This window comes from Cervus canadensis, chromosome 14 (genome assembly GCF_019320065.1).
Source record: "Cervus canadensis isolate Bull #8, Minnesota chromosome 14, ASM1932006v1, whole genome shotgun sequence".
NCBI classification, from domain to species: Eukaryota; Metazoa; Chordata; class Mammalia; order Artiodactyla; family Cervidae; genus Cervus; species Cervus canadensis.
The window spans coordinates 31,672,833-31,690,398 of record NC_057399.1 but is presented as its reverse complement, the minus strand read 5'-3'; the positions used below and the strand labels follow the sequence as shown (position 1 = coordinate 31,690,398).

The following is a 17,566-nucleotide window of genomic DNA, read 5'->3' as shown; positions in this document are numbered from 1 at the left end:
TGATGTGGTCGATACAGTCAAAGGCTTTTGAGTAGCCAATGAAACAAAAGTAGAGGTTTTTTTTTTGGAATCCCCTTGCATTCTCTATGATCCAAGGAATGTTGGCTATTTGATGTATGGTTCCTCTGCCTTTTCTAAACCCGGCTTGTACATCTGGAAGTTATCGATTCAAGTACTGCTGAAGCCTAGCTTGAAGGTTTTTGAGCATAACCTTACTAGCATGGGAAGTGAACACAATTGTCTGATAGTTTGAATGTTTTATAGCACTAGCTTTCTTTGGAGTTAAGATGGAAAACTGACCTCCAGTTTTTATTCCAACTATACTCCAATATAAAATAAATTATTTTCAAAGTTGTTCTTTAAAAAATTTTCACCAGTGCTTTTAGATGTGCTGCCTCAGAAATGATTTCTTTGAACATCTCATTTGCCATATTGCTAGGGCCAGAAGTAAATAGGGAATCAGTTTTGATTTTTAGACAGAGATGTAGGCGGTAGGGTTGAGCATAGGCTGAACAGCAGGGAGAGGCTATACACAGGGAGAAAGTTTCTGGTTCTGATTTATTCACACAATAACGCACAAATTCTGTGTAAATACTTAGATCTCATTATACAAGCAAAGCATGTTAAACAACTCAAAATGAAGAATTTTAGTACTCAGTTATGGAAATAGTTATTTACCACTTGTGGTATTTTAAACTAGGTTTGTGAGTCAGAGTGTATTTTCACAGCCTAACCTTAAGGAAGACATATACTTGCCAAATTTTGAGTGAGAAAAATGAATCCCAAATCGAGGAACAGGTGTCAAAATTGCAGTCTCTCCTGCCAATATTGCTTATTTGCCAAACATTTTTAACATAAAGAGGGTACCTGAGTACATGTCAGGCCATGGACTATGTTGTGAGATAGTGCAACTGAAAATGCCTTTTTATTTCTCAATGGGAGGATAAAAAGGGATGACACCCTAGTGATGAGACTCTTGCTCTATCAGTTTCATAAATCCGGCAGGTGCATCTCTGCACAATATTTCTCAAAGTGTGGTCCAGAGCTTGGAACTTGTCAGAGATGAAAATTCTCAGGTCCTCCTAAGGCCTTCTTGATCAGAGACTCTGAAAGTGGGGCCCAGAAATTTGTGTTTTAACAAACCTTCCAGATGACTCTGATGCTTACTAGAGTTTGAAAACTACTGTTCCTAGGAAGGCTGGGATTGAAACAGAAAGGAAGTGATTCTGAAAGCAATCCATTTACATTGGGTTTTTCCATTTTCAAACTGCTTCCAAAATGTGACTAAACAAATCCTTTATAACAGACAAAAAATTCAGAAGTAAACTCATTATCTTGCAGTACAGTACTAGTAGAATAAATTAGGTGTAAACACTTGATAAAATTATGCAGTCATTAAAGTTATTTAAGAGTATTTAATAATGAGGAAAATCTTTATAATAGAATGTTTAAATACATGTTTTCTTGTGCACACAAACATACTTGCTTACCATGGCATAGACCCCAGGGAAATACGTGAAATACAATACAGGACTTGGAAATACATGAAAATGTATGTTGGTATTCATAGATAGTGAGAATATATGATATTTTTACATATACCTATATTTTTACATATACTGTATGCTTGCAATTCAGGCTTCAGAAGACTAAAGATTACACTTGCCTCACTGCCCTTCTGTGAAACAGTTGGGGAAAGAACCAGTATAGAGAGCCTGACCTGACAGATGGTATGTATGAGGCCATGGCAGAGTGAGGTGCATTGTCCGTGGATTTTACTGTGGAGATATTTTCAGGCCCATTCATGACATTGTTGACTGCCCATAAATCCTGAAAGTTGAGAACTGGAATAAGAACACAGGAAATGCGAAAACCTTCTTCCCCATGATCCTGTTGCTCAGAAAATCCCCAACATCTGGCTCACGTGTGAAGCCAAGAAAGATACGATTTACACTGGCAGCCAGCCTTATTTTGAGCCTTAGCTAGTTGGCTTCGTGTCATACAGGGAAAACTTTGCTAAGGATTTTATTCCCAAAGAAAATCTTCATACACATCAAACTAAACTAAGACAATTTTGTCTAGCACCTCCTAGGGGATAAAAGTGACCTTATCAGAATTGGTCAGAGGAAAGATTATTGGATATCACACTGTCAGGATTTTTGTTTTACACTGACCAAATTAAACCTGAAATGATGTTCAGAGACTAGGAATACCTTTACAAACACAGAGAATCCATTGTTGGCCTCTTTTTTTAACTTTTATTATGGAAATTCACAAAAATTGTCAAAAGTGCAAAGAATAGTTATAATGAAAATGCCTATCACCTTGCTTTAAAATCATATTTACGCCTTAATAATGGAAAAATACTTATATTGAGCTTCTGAATTATTAGTCTTACCAACTCTATCCCATAAATGACCATTTTTTCTTTTACTTTGAGAGGGGTTTGGTTTGGAATCTTTGTACATTCATCATTTACCTGTGGGGAAAGGGCACAATGCAGTTTCTTTGAACAATTCTCAGCAGAAACTTTAACAGAGAAAAAGATTTCTTTGTTGCCCCCTTTCTCAAAGTAGCAAGTAACATTAAGAAACACAGAGTACTAAATTTTACTAATCCCTTTTGTTGAGTTTTGAACTATAACGTTTTCAGTAGCTGAAAACAAAAATCACATTTTTCTCCCTAAAATAACTGCTGGAAAACATGTTTTGTTTTGTTTTTAATGCTAAGCATTAGTGTAGGCAGCATATAAGATTAAAGTGAATGCCCCTATATTTGTCTTCGGAATGTCCACATTCTGACATCATTAGTTGTGGTTGTGACATGAACCGACAAAGCTGCCCTAAAGCAACATTTTCAGGGGGGTGTTCTATTTTCTCACAGGCTTTATGCTATAAAATCTGACTTCAGTTCCTCTCAAAGTAATTGGCCTTTAAGTTACAATAAAGCTTCAATTAAAAATTCAACCCACATGAAGTCATGACAGACTATATAATAATAAAATATTGCTAACTCCCAAGGTAAACTACAGTTAAAATGCAAAAATGTAATTAGCACAAAAATGAAAGTATTAATAATTCCATTTATTACTCTGTGAAGTAGGGCAAATGAAGATATCGTGAATAGAGTGAACAGACTCCAGGACTTGTGTAATTTTGTGTTTCCAGCATATTAAACCTCCAAGCAAAGCCAAACTTCAATTATATCCAGAGTTTTCAAACTACATGGTTCATTTGTTTTACTTCTGCTAACCCTTGCATATAATAATCTTCCTCCAGATTTGAGCCCAGTGCCATCCATTGAAACTCTGGCATTTTCATTAAGGAAGTTTTCGTTGGGGGAAGTAAAAGTAACTATCAAAATGGACACTTGATGTAATGAAAGCTGCTGAGGTACCAGTTTGTATACTAATCTTAAGGCATCTCAATAAAATACTTTGCATTTTTTAAAACTGACACAATTTGCTATTGCAAGATGTGTGATATGCTATTTCTTTTCAATAGCCTCTTTACCCAAATTGTTGTAGGAACTGGGTGCTTCTGCTATTGTGGTAGGAGCTACTTCTGTTTAAGAACAAGTTGGAATAAAGATAATAGAAGACTCTTGTCAAGTTCCATAGCCCTCATTTTCTACATCAGAAACGTCATTCTGGTTCTCTACTAAACAAAACTGTTTTGTTTTGACGTTTCATACTTCAAAGAACTCCACTCTTCTTTGGACCTATTTTTTTAAATTTGGGGGTTCAGTGCTAAGGATGAACCTTTTTTCTTTGGAAGGGATGAGGGTAAGCTTACTCTGTCATTTAACTTGTATAAAATTTAATGTATTTTTATATATTAAAATAAATATGGACCCCAACATGGTAAATCAACTCTACTTCAATCACAAATTAAAATAAACATGGATAAGGTTGGATCTTTGAAAACGAATTTTGACTTTCAGGCCGGACAGCTTCAGGTTATATCCTCCAATCTTCTGAAGGCACAGGCTTAGGCACTTGTTAAGAGTGCCAGGAAATTCCTACTGGACCTACAGAGCCAGAATCTTGTGAACTCCTAGTTAGCAGGAATTTCTTTTTTTGGTCTCACTGTGTTGGTTGCGTATTTGTTTTTCATTCAGCAGTCAACCCTACTGAGTGCCGAGGCTGTGCCAGGCGCTGATCAGTCTTTGGCAAATAAAACAGACGTGTCATTACCCTCTGGAATCTAAGATTTAATTGCTATCAGTAATTGGCAGTTGACTGATAGGATGTTTACTAGCATCTGTCTTCCTCCTGACTGCTTCTAATACTGTGTGAATGTAACCTTCCCTCCCCCTTTCTCTTATAAAGCAGTGGCTTTTCAGTGATGATTAACTGACTGATGGAAAACTCTGCATGAAGGCAGTTTGCCCAAGGCCTTTTCCATACTCTACACCTGGCCTTGGTTGCCACACGCCTAGTTTGAAAATTAACTACATGGTAGAAATATTTCCTGCTTTCATCATTCAGATTGTGACAATATTCAGGCTTTTTAAACTGAAATGTTTTTTGAGGTAATTATAGATACATATGCACTTGTAAGAAATAATACAGAAATGTCCGCACGTGTGTGTGTATGTTTGTATGTAATTGTACTGCTTGTTCTTGTATTCACCACCACTGTCAAGATACTGAGCATTTACAACATCCCAAGTTTCTCTCCTGTTTCCTCTTTGTAGTCATGTACTCTTGCCTCCCATCCCTCTATCCTTAACCTTTTTGGCATTAATCTGTCTTCTTTTTTTTTTTTTATTTCTTCTTTTCTTGCTTTGTTTCATTCTTTCTTTGAATATGCTGGGTGTTTGCTGCTGTGTGTGGACTTTCTCTCATTGCAGGGAGCAGGGGCTGTTCTCTACTTGAGGTGTGCGGGCTTCTCATTTGTGGTGGCTTCTTCTGTTGCAGACCATGGGCTCTAGAGCATGCAGACTTCAGTAGTTGTGCATGGGCTTAGTTGCCCTGAAGCTTGTGGAATCTTCACAGACTAGGGATTGAACTCTTATCACCTGCGTTGACAGGAGGATTCTTAACCACTTGGACCACCAGGGAAGTCTAATCTGTATTGCTAGAAATTTTTTCAGCTAAAAATGTTACATAAATGCAATTATGCAGCATGTCACCTCTTTGGGTCGACTTTTTTAACTCAGTATAATTCACTGAAAGTTCATTTAATTTTTGGTGTGCATGAAAGGGCTTCCTAGGTGGCTCAGGAGTAAAGAATCTGCTTGCCAATGCAGGAGAGGCAGGTTTGATCTCTGGGTCAGGAAGATCCCCTGGAGGAGGAAATGGCAACCCACTTCAGTCTTCTTGCCTGGAGAAACCCGTGGATAGAGGACTATAGCCTGGCAGGTTATAGTCCATAGGGTCGCAAAGAATTGGACATGACTGAGCATGTACACATGCATGTGCATCAATAACTTATTCTTTTTTATTTCTGAATAGTACTGTATAATAGTCTACACTTTCTATAGCCATTTACCTGGTGAAGGACAATTAGACTGATTCCAGTTTGGGGCTATTACAAAACTGCTATGAACATTTGTATACAGGTTTATGTATGGATATAAGTTTTCATTTCTCTGGATAAACAATTGTACAATTTCTAGATCATATAATAACTCTGGTTTTATATGAAACTACTAAAGTGTTTTTTACCATCACTATAACATTTTACATTTCTACCAGTAATGTATGAGTGATCCAATTTCCCCATAGTTGTGTCAGCACTTGTTAACCACTTTTTAAATTTTAAACCTTTCTGATAGGCAAGTAGTGATATCTAGTAGTTTTGATTTGCATTTTCCTGGTCACTAATGGTGTTGAAATCTTTTCATGTGCTTCTTTGCCATCTTCTGTGAAACATCTGTACATCTCTTCCCATTTTCTAATTGGGGTATTTATTATGTTAATTTTGAGTTTTAAAAATATTTATATAAGCTTTTATTAACTTTCCATTGAATATGCATTTGCAGACATTTCCTTTCAACATAGCTTGTCTTTCCATTCTTTTTCTATGGGTTTTTTCTAAAAGTTATGTAGTTTTATGTTTTACACTTAGGCTTATGATCCATTTTGAGTTAATTTTGTAAAAGGTATGAGGTTTAGGTCAAAATTCATTTTTTGGTGTGGATACCCATTTGTCCATGGTGTTCCAGCACCATTTGTTGAAAAGGCTACCCTTCCTCCATTGAATTGCTTTTGTACCGTTGTCAAATATCAGTTGAACATATTTGTGTGGTCCAATTTACGGGTTCTCCTTTGTATACCATTGATCAATGTGTCTATCCTTTCATCAATATCACATCATCTTGATTATTGCAGCTATGGAGTAAGGCCTAATATAGAGTGATTCTTCTCCTTTTATTTTTCTTTGTTAAGACTGTTTTAACTTTTCTAGGGCCTGTGCCTTTCCTGTAAAATTTGAGTGAGATATGGTAATCTCACTTCCGTTTAATCTTGTTACTTTCCCCACTTTCAAATATCATTGTCTTAGGATCAGTATTAAAATTTTTGTTTTAATCATCAAGTGTGATTTGTAAAACCCATCAATAAATTATAATCTACTGTATATAGCAATATTTCTCCTTTTCCATTGTATCTTCTTCCTTCTTAATGCCCTAGAATTCCTTCTTTTAACATTTCCTTTCTGTTTGAAGAAATGTCTTCAATCAGTCATGAAAGGGTAAGGTCTGCTAGCATCAAATTCTTCATTATTCTTTATCTGAAAATGTTTTTTATTTTCCCTTTATTGCTAAAGGACAATACCTCTGGGTTTAGAATTCTTAGTCAACAGTTCTTTCATTTCACACTAGAAACCACTTTGTTCTGTCCTCCATGGTTACAGATGAAAAATCCACTGTCAGTTAAACTGATATTCATGTGTAAGTGGTATACCCTTTCTCTCTGGCTGCTTTCAATATGTTTTTCTTTATCTTTAGTTTCCAAATTTTTAATTATGATGTATCTTTGTGTGGGATGTTTCTAGGTCCATTCTCTTTACTGTCACTATGTTTCTTGGATCTGTGGGTTTGTGTATTTTTCTACATTTGGGAAGTTTTCAGCCATTATTTCATCATATCCTCTTTTAGCCACATTCTCCTTCTCGATCCTTCTGAAACTTTGATGCTACAAATGCTGGATCTTTTGTTACTGTTCCACACATCCCTGTGACTCTGTTGGTTATTTTTTTCAGTATGTTTTCTCTTTTTGTTGAGATTGGTTAACTTCTCTTATTTTGTCTTCAAGTGCACTGATTCTGTCTTCTATTGTCTATATTATTGAGTGTATCCAGTTAGTTTTTAAATTTCAGTTACTTTGTTTTTTATATAGCATTTGCTATAACTTCCACTTGATTCTTTTTTATAGCTTCTATTTATTTCCTGATATTTTCTAATTTTTCACTTGTGAGAAAATTTATAGTTGATTAAAGCATATTAATGACAACTGCTTTAAAATCCTTTTTAGATGATTCCATCATCTGATCCATCTGATTTATTTTGGTATTGGCAATAGTTGCTTATCTTTTTTTACTCAAGTTGTGATTTTCTTGTTTCTGGATTGATAGGTGATTTTTTATTAGATCGGGGACATTTTGTCTGTGATGTTCAGAAACTCTGGATTCTATGTCAGTCTTTTATTTTACAGTCACCCTGTTTAGGTTTAGCATGTGGTGTTTGCCTACTTTAATAGGCAAAGTTTAATATTTTGAGCCTTTGTGATGCTATTTTGGTTGGCTCAGATTACCTGGTGCCGCAGAAGCTCCCACTGGTCCCTGTCAGTTCTGGCTAAGGGGCAGAAAAAGTTTCATCACCAGATGTCTCTCACTGGGGGAAGTGTGTGGTAGGTTTCCCCTATGAGTGTGTCCAAGTAGAAGAGGAGAGTATCAACCTCATGGGGACAAAGAGGATTTCCAGGTTGGATCACTTGCTGTATCTGGATCCCTCTTACTGGTTCCATTTGCCTACTTGAGTATCGAATTTAAAAGCATATAAATAGTCTCTTTCTTAAAGATTGTCCCTTTTTTTGTCTCTTTATTATAAGTGCTGATATCACAGTTCTTAATGCATTTCTGGGCCTCATTTCACCCTTCGTTATTGGGGCAAAGTTTCTATTGAAATTAATTGTGTGTTGGGTTAAGTAAGTAGCATTAGGCCTTACCCAGGTTGATGTGCAATAATCTGCTAACTCAGCCTACTGTGCCTTTGATTGTGTGTGTGCTATTGAATCTGGTCCTGTTTGCTCACCTGCAACTCTCCCCCAGGCCATAGTGCAGCCTGAGTGAGGTACATTAATGGTCCCTTCCTGGTCTATGCAAGAGACATTACCTTGTTGACGAGTTATCACATTTTATTGAACACTGAGCCTGATCTCAAGACTTACTTAATATTTCATTGGGAGACCCATCTTGTGCCTCAAAATATGGCTATCTGTGAGAAATAGCTTATGTTAATTGGAAACTCAATGGTACATACAGTATTGGAGATGAAAGGTCACATTGTGGATTAATGGTGAGAACACTCACCTAGAGCCAGATATCCTGAAATGCAAAGTCAAGTGGGCCTTAGGAAACATCACTACGAACAAAGCTAGTGGAGGTGATGGAATTCCAGTTGAGCTATGTCAAATCCTGAAAGATGATGCTGTGAAAGTGCTGCACTCAATATACCAGCAAATTTGGAAAACTCAGCAGTGGCCACAGGACTGGAAAAGTTCAGTTTTTATTCCAATCCCAAAGAAAGGCAATGCCAAAGAATGTTCAAACTATCGCACAATTGAACTTATCTCACATGCTAGCAAAGTAATGCTCAAAATTCCCCAAGCCAGGCTTAACAGTATGTAAACTGTGAACTTCCAGATGTTCAAGCTGGATTTAGAAAAGGCAAAGGGACCAGAGATCAAGTTACCAACATCCATTGGATCATCGAAAAAGCAAGAGAGTTCCAGAAAAGCATCTGCTGCTCCTGCTAAGTCATTTCAGTCATGTCTGATTCTGTGTGACCCCATGTACAGCAGCACCCCAGGCTCCTCTGTCCACAGGACCCTCCAGGCAAGAATATTGGAGTGGGTTGCCATTTCCTTCTCCCTAGAAAAGCATCTATTTTTCTTTATTGATATTCACTTCCCTGGTGGCTCAGATGGTAAAGCATCTGCCTACAATGCAGGAGACCTGGGTTGAATCCCTGGGTTGGGAAGATCTCCTGGCGAAGGAAATGGCAACCCACTCCAGTATTCTTGCCTGGAAAATCCCATGGACAGAGGAACCTGGTAGGCTACAGTCCATGGGGTTGCAAAGAGTCAGACACGACTGAGCAAATTTACTTTGGCTTTCTTTTGCTTTATTGACTACCCCGAAGCCTTTGACTGTGTGGATCACAATGAACTGTGGAAAACTCTTCAAGAGATGGGAATACCAGACCACCTGACCTGCCTCCTGAGAAATCTATATGCAGGTTAAGAAGCAATAGTTAGAACTAGATATGGAACAACAGACTGGTTCCAAATCAGGAAAGGAGTACATCAAGGCTGCATATAGTCACCCTGCTTATTTAACTTATATGCAGAGCACATCATGCATGTGAAATGCCAGGCTGAATGAAGCACAAGCTGGAATCAAGATTGCTGGGAGAAATATCAATAACTTCAGACATGCAGATGACACCACCCTTATGGCAGAAAGCGAAGAAGAAATAACCTCGTGATGAAAGTGAAAGAGGAGAGTGAAAAAGTTGCTTAAAACTCAACATTCAGAAAACTGAGATCATGGCACCTGGTTCAGTCAGTTCAGTTCAGTTTAGTTCAGTCGGTCAGTCCGACTCTTTGCGACCAGGCCTCCCTGTCTATCACCAACTCCCGGAGTTTACCCAAACTCACGTCCATTGAGTCTGTGATGCCATCCAACCATCTCATCTTCTGTCATCCCCTTCTTCTCCCACCTTCAATCTTTCCCAGCACCCAGGGTCTTTTCAAATGAGTCAGCTCTTTGCATCAGGTGGCCAAAATATTAGACTTTCAGCTTCAACATCAGTCCTTCCAATGAACACTCAAGACTGATTTCCTTTGGGATTGACTGGTTTTATCTCCTTGCATTCCAAGGGAATCTCATAAGTCTTCTCCAACACCACAGATCAAATGCATCAATTCTTTGGCACTCAGCTTTCTTTATGGTCCAACTCTCACATCCATACATGACTACTGGAAAAACCATAGCTTTAACTATACAGACCTTTGTTGGCAAAGTAATGTCTCTGCTTTTTAATATGCTATCTAGGTTGGTCGTCGCTTTTCTTCCAAGAAGCAAACATCTTTTAATTTCATGGCTACAGTCACCATCTGCAGTGATTTTGGAGCCCAAGAAGAGGAAGCCTGTCACTATTTCCATTGTTTCCCCATCTATTTGACATGAAGTGATGGGACCGGATGCCATGATCTTTGTTTTTTGAATGTTGAGTTCTAGCCAGCTTTTTCACTCTTCTCTTGCACTTTCATCAAGATGCTCTTTAGTTCCTCTTTGTTTTCTGCCTAAGGGTGGTGTCATCTGCATTATTGATATTTGTTATTGATATTTCTCCCAGCAATCTTGATTCCAGCTTGTCTTCATCCAACCCGGCATTTCACATGATGTATTCTGCATATAAATTAAATAAGCAGGGTGACAATATATAGCCTGATGTACTCCTTTCCCAATTTGGAACCAGTTCGTTGTTCTATGTCTGGGTTCTAACTGCTGCTTCTTGACCTGTATATAGGTTTCGTGGGAGGAAAGTAAAGTGGCCTGGTATTCCCATCTCTTTAAGAATTTCCCCACAGTTTGTTGTGATGCACACAAAACTCCACACAAGCTTTGTTGAGATTTCTTACAGGAAAGCAAATCTTTCTTTCTTTGCTAAAATGTTTATTAGTTGAAAAATCTCTTGCTGCTACTAGTTGACATAATTTACTAAAAAGAATAGCGAACCCGGTGGTAGCTGATGTATATCCATAAAATCTGTGGTAGAAGATGATATTCTAGAGAACATACATTTGCCTTCTGGCCTCAAACATCCATGTGCCAGAAATTAGCACCTTGCAATTAATGATCCCTAAAATTGTGAAATTCTTTTTCTGACACAAGAATTATATTTAATTTTGATTAAAATGTTGAGGAAGAATTTTCTGAGTGAATTAAGCTCTATGTGTAGGGAGTGTACCAAATACAAGAGAATGTTTTTTATTGCCTGAGAGAGCCTTAATCATGGCTCTTCACCATGATTTTGACTCTGATTTTTTCTAGTTTAGGAGAGTTTGGCTCCTGTTTCATTCCTGATGATATTTAAGAGCCAGTGACCCTGTAGTGACCCAGGCCTTGATTGTCATACTTTCTGGCTGGCTACCTGAAGGCTTCTATAGATGACAGGAAAAAAATAAGGGAAGTTAGAATGAAAGCCAATTTCCTTTCTGTTTCTGAGAGAAGTCTTGGTAAAGAAAAGAGTTTGAAACTATCCATTGGTTAAATATGTCAGTGGATATAGATTATTTTTTGCCAGGTTTAGCCCTTCTGTCTAACCAAAACATGAAAGAATCTTATATATTTATTAGTTTGTGCTTATTTAGACATTAAATTTATAAAGCATCTTTTCCTGCATTTGTAAAGGACCCCACTTTATCAGCAAGGAAAAAAAAAAAACAAGAAACTTCTCCTTTGTTTTCCGTCATGGGCCACTTGTTAAAGAGGAATGCAGTCAGACATATAAACATTGTAATATGTAGCAGAACATTTGATCTTTCCAAGTCAGAATGACTATAGCAGTAACAAGCTGTGTGGAGCCTGGCAGAGTAACTGTGACTTTACTAGCGTAGGGGACCTGGGGGAGAGATGGAGTCTCCATGCCAAGATCACCCTGGATAGGAGCCATATTTAATATGAAGGAGGCAGAAAAGAGACCAAAAGAGGCAGTGTAGTCTGTTGATTCCTGTTTTAATTTATGCAGCTGTGTAGGGGAAAAAAGTGAAGTAAAGGTACCCCATGCTGATAGAGGAAGGGCATATCATGGGAAAGAGTATATTTTGGAATGTCATGTTCTTTTCTGTTCTCTGCTTTAGCAAGTAAATACAATAGCACTACATGGAAACAGCAAAGGAATTAAAACATGCCACTCTGAAAGCCTTAATAAAATCAGACAGACCTGTCCAGGTTTTTTTTTTTTTTTTTTAATAGTGCAAGCAATTACTTTGTATGTAGAATATGATAAAAGTTGTTCCATGATTTCCTCCCTCCCTCTGTGACAAAAATGCAGAGCTCAGAGCCTACCAGAAACCTCTAGAAACTTTTGAGGTATCTCTCAGGGTTTTGAATGTCCTTCTGTGAAAGAATTTGCCAGCAAGTGGCTGGGCCTCCACCTGGGAAGGATATGTCTTCTGGCCCTGCCTGGTTAGGGGATATGATACAGGACATCTCATGACAAGGATTAGCTCATGTGAATGCCTCCTACAGGCCCAGAAAACCAGACAGCAACGTCACAGTCCCTAGCCACGGTTCCTGGGGTAGACCTAAGTTTGTTATAAACCATGGATAGCCAGGTTCTCTTGCTAGAGTCTCTAACAGAGTCTCTTGTTAGAAAACCTCCAAGAAATATGAATATGCTAGCCAACAGCCTGAATATGCAACTTCTATCCATCTGCTCATCTACCCAATCCTCCATCCAATGAATTTTGAATTCCTTATTCATTCAGAGCGTTGGGAAGATCTTTGTACTAACTCTGTTAAAGTCATCAAGAAGCCACAGACAGCCTTGGATTTTACTCTTAGGTCACCCCTGTTGCAGTGCTCTGTTAGTGACTGAAGAAAGATTTCTAGCCCTTCTAACCCCACCGAAAGTACTGCACCCATTAACTATCTGGAGACACATTTTCAAAAGAGCATGTAAGGTTAGTCTCTACATACTTTTTTGATTTCCAGAATGATAAATATCCTGATAAACTGACAAAGTGATAAGTGTATGACTCCAAACCAGCCCTAAAAGGAACAAACAGCTCTTCGCACATCTCGGGAAGCAGAATTGTACCCAGGCCAGCAGGACAGAAATCTCCTTGGCTTCACTGCTTGGTCTCAGCCTCTTGTAGGTGAGCCTGGGCAAAACAGCAGAGCTTTGGAGTTTGACTTTTAATTGTTTGTCCCTCCTCTTCGTTGCACTTTATCTCTGCATTTTGACCCATTGCCTGCTGCTCTTTCCGGTCTCTAGTTAGCCAGTGCCATTTGTTTTATTTGCCCCTCTCCAAAAGGATTCTGACACCAGCCCTGTTGCCTTCTCGAATCCGCGCAGTTTCCATGTGTTGCCTCCTACTACTTGCATTTTAATCTTTTTCTTTCAAGTGGAAATGAAAGTCAAGACCCCAGGGACTTGTTTCTTTGTTTCTTTCCAGGGAGGTGTTTCTTTCCAGAAATGATTCCACAGTGGGCCAACTTTGGCTGTTGAGGATGCTAAAAGTATCCTAGGACTTCCTACTCTGTAAAGTCAACTTGTGTTCCCTGCTCCTCCACTGCACCTAGGCCACTTCTCACCCTCCCCTCACCCCATGCGCACTATACGTGCCTGTTCAGCGCTGCCTTTGCCCAGGGTGGTGAAATTTCTCTTTTATTTCCTGCCCTAACAAATTGTTCAAGGCCTTCTTAGTCCTAACTGCTCTGTGATCCTTATGTTGTTGTTGTTTAGTTGCTCAGTTGTGTCCCACTCTTTGAAACCCCATGAACTGCAGGACACCAGGCTTCCCTGTCCCTCACCATCTCCTGGAGTTTGCTCAAACTCTTGTCCTTTGAGTCGGTGATGCCATCCAACCATCTCATCCTCTGTCGTGCCCATCTCCTCCTGCCTTCTATCTTTCCCAGCATCAGAGTCTTTTCCAATGTGTCAGTTCTTCACTCATAGTATTGGCCAAATTATTAGAGCTTCAGCTTTTCAGCACCAATCCTTCCAATGAATATTCAGGGTTGATTTCCTTTAGGATTGACTGGTTTGATCCTTATGATCTGCTGTCTATCCCCAATTCATGCCTCCAAAGAGCCTCTGTATTGATGACGAAGAGGAACCAACATGTAAATTTGACCCCATCTCCGTAATCTCTCTGGAGGCCCTGGAGAGAAACAAAGTAGTAGTAATGAAGAGATAAATTCTTGGACCTGCCTGGAAATTCAAGAGATCTAAGGTTAGAATTGAATTGTACCTCAGTCATCAGAATTAACTTTGATCACTTTGAAGTATGAAGATTTCTCATGTAAAATAACCTTACATGTGGCAACTTTTAATAAGATACACCTGGACTGATAATTTTTACATCTCGTATCTTCATATTCTTGAGATATTCCTTCTTTATGCATTATTTAAGTACTTTTATATGTGGCCATATTGACAGTATACTTTTTTGAGATTAACCTTTTTCTACTAAATTGTAAATTCTGTGAGAGTAATGACCCTGCCTTTTTATCATATATTGTCCCTAACACTATTCACCGCTCTTCCTGTGAATGCAGAAATATTTAGAGTATGCTGTCTCTTATTGTCACTAACTCTGCTGATTTTATATTCAATATGCCATCAAGATGAGCGTTCAAATCATGTTTTTCAATTTTGGAACCAGCAATAGATGCCTGGAGCTAATCAGGATGGAAGTAGCAACCCATTCCAGTATTCCAGGATTCCAGTATTCCAGTATGCCTGGAGAACCCCATGAGTGAGGAGCCTGGCAGGCTACTATCCATGGAGTCACAAAGAGTTGGACACAACTGAGCGACTAACACTTTCACTTTAAGGAACAGGACAGAGAGGAGATAAGGACAGAGGAACTGGGAGGAGTTTGGGGTAAGAAAAGCAAGTATTTTGCAGAACTTTTCATCCCATAGAGAGACAGTGAACGTCTCCTATGTGTCAGGACCTCTGCTAGTAACTAGGAGTAGTACAACTATAATCAACATGCACAAGATCTCTGCTTTCTTGGAGCTTGCAGCCCTCTGAGAGAGACTAATATAATACAGATTTATTTACTTAAAATGAGTTAAGAGTCACAAAAGAAAAGTAAAATGGTGCTTCGAGAGTGTTTTAAGAGTGGGGGGGTTCTACTGAAGAGCTTCACTGAGAGATTCATCAAGATTCGACCAGCCTTAAACTAATCTGAAGTGCTTTTTTCTCAGCATCAGTGAGAAACACCATACTCATGTCAGGAAGAATTTTCCAGCCCCAGGAACCAATGGCATATTTATAGCCTCTTTGACATCAACTTGTCAAGCAGCACAGCATCTTTAACACAGCCTGCTCCGCAGAAACAGCTCACCCTCATTGCAGGCTGTGGCGGCACTGAAGCCAAACATTCCGTGGTCTCCATTTCAGTAGAGCGGGTTATGCTGGGAGTCAGTCCACCCAGAGCATGCTGTTAGCACGTGTCTCAAGTGAGCCAGAGGACAACAGCAGCTCTGATTCCCTGGAGTCTGGAGGTACTTCTCTGGCCAACTGGCCTCATACATAAACCTCTAACCTTGGAACTGGTTGTTGGTAACTGACTGAGAGGCTTAATTCTATGGTCTCATTGTATTTTTTATATAGTGATGATGACATACAATTTTTGTAGACTCTTAATACACTTCCAAGGGTAAATTGTTAGAATTTTTGCCAAATAATAGCATATCAGGTCTAACCAGCAGGAGTGTGATGGTGCTTGTTATTGGGACACTGCATGTTACAGAAATGTGTGCAAAAAAAAAAAGAAAAGAGAGAGAGAGAGGATATATTATGCTGCAGAAGAATGATGTTATTCACAAAGGAAAGCTCAAACAGAATATTAAAATGAAGGCTATGAAGAAGCGATAAAGAGAAGGTGAGCCTTGGTTATATAGCTGACTGGACCTAGGAATTCAGTCAAACAAGTTTCCACCACTGCCTTACTTGAATTAGCTTCCAGTAACAATCAAGGTGATTTGATTTAGTCTACAATTCCACATAGGAAAGCTCAGGATAAGAAGTTACATCATGTTCATTATGAAAAATCATAGTAGCCCACAGCACATCTGTAAGCTCAATGCCAGTTTCCTCTGTGCAGAGAGGGAACTGTGTTCATGTGGCAGTGCTTTAGTCACCTCAGATCTTTTGTTCTGAGGAATGGGGCCTTTTTTTTTGGCTTTCCTTGATGAGTTTCTGAAACCTGTATCAAGCATAATTGCTTCTCGATGGACTAGCACTCCAAGTCATAACCCATGTGAGATCTGGAATTGGGAGGGAGTGGCTGGTTCAATGTGTCAGGAAGGGCTCTGTTGAGGAGGTGACACTTGTGCTGCATCTTTGAGGACATGCAAGTTACGCTCAGAGCACAGAGGTGGACAAGAAGAATTTTCTCTGCAAGAGGGAGCAGAATGTGGTAAAGCACAGAGGTGCAATATCTGTAGGAAGGAGCTGTTCAGTTCAGTCGCTCAGTCGTGTCCGACTCTTTGCGACCCCATGAATCACAGCATGCCAGGCTTCCCTGTCCATCACCAACTCCCGGAGTTTACTCAAACTCATGTCCATCTAGTCGGTGATGTCACCCAGCCATCTCATCCTCTGTCATCTCCTTCTCCTCCTGTCCCCAGTCCCTCCCAGCATCAGGGACTTTTCCAATGAGTCAACTCTTCGCATGAGGTGGCCAAAGTATTGGAGTTTCAGCTTCAGCATCAGTCCTTCCAATGAACACCCAGGACTGATCTCCTTTAGGATGGACTGGTTGGATCTCCTTGCAGTCCAAGGGACTCTCAAGAGTCTTCTCCAACACCACAGTTCAAAAGCATCAATTTTTCAGTGCTCAGCTTTCTTCACAGTCCAACTCTCACATCCATACATGACCACTGGAAAAACCATAGCCTTGACTAGACGGAAAGAGCTGTTAGGGGTGCCTAAAAGAGAAGATCATGACAGCAAGGGGTGAATGAGGGGGATGTGCCAGCTTCATGTGCTTGCCTAAAGACTTTCTCCTGAAAGAAATGAAGATAAATGCAGCCTTTTAAAGTAGTCAAATGATGGAATCACATTTATTTTTCAGGGAATTCTGATGGCAAGCAAGAAACCAAGGACAGTAAGAGATAACATGCAGCCAGTGTAAGTGATGTTGAAAAACCAAGGTGTTATGTGGCAGTGGGGAATGCAGGTGGGAACAGGGTGAAGAGGAACTTAGGAGAAGCTGGGTCAGAACCTTTATCTGGGGAGCTACACTGTGTTCATTGTAGGAGGTGAGATACTGAGAATGGTTGCAGGAGCTGTAGTCAGCTATGACTTGCAGCCCCTTTTAGTCCTTGGGCCTTGGAATGTGAATTTTTCCCTTCAGCTGCAAGACTGACAGAATTTATTGGAGGTTTTCTGTGCAGTTGGCACTATGCTAAGCATCCCACTGGTGCTATGTAATTATGTCTTTATTGCAGAGCTACCATGTAAATATTAATGTTATCTCCATTGTATGGATGAGGAAATTGAGGCTCCAAAAGCTATGTAGTTTTACCAGGGCTTCAACCCTGGGTTCAGACCCTAGAGTCCATTGTCTCAGTTCAGTTCAGTTCAGTTG

At 39.4% G+C, this 17,566-nt stretch overlaps 1 protein-coding gene across 8 annotated transcripts in view; it reads left to right on the top strand.

Moving 5' to 3' along the window:
* The window catches only part of GLIS3 (GLIS family zinc finger 3), a 563,983-nt gene that overhangs the window by 354,317 nt on the left and 192,100 nt on the right, over positions 1-17,566 (top strand). The gene's annotated exons all lie outside the window — the stretch shown is intronic.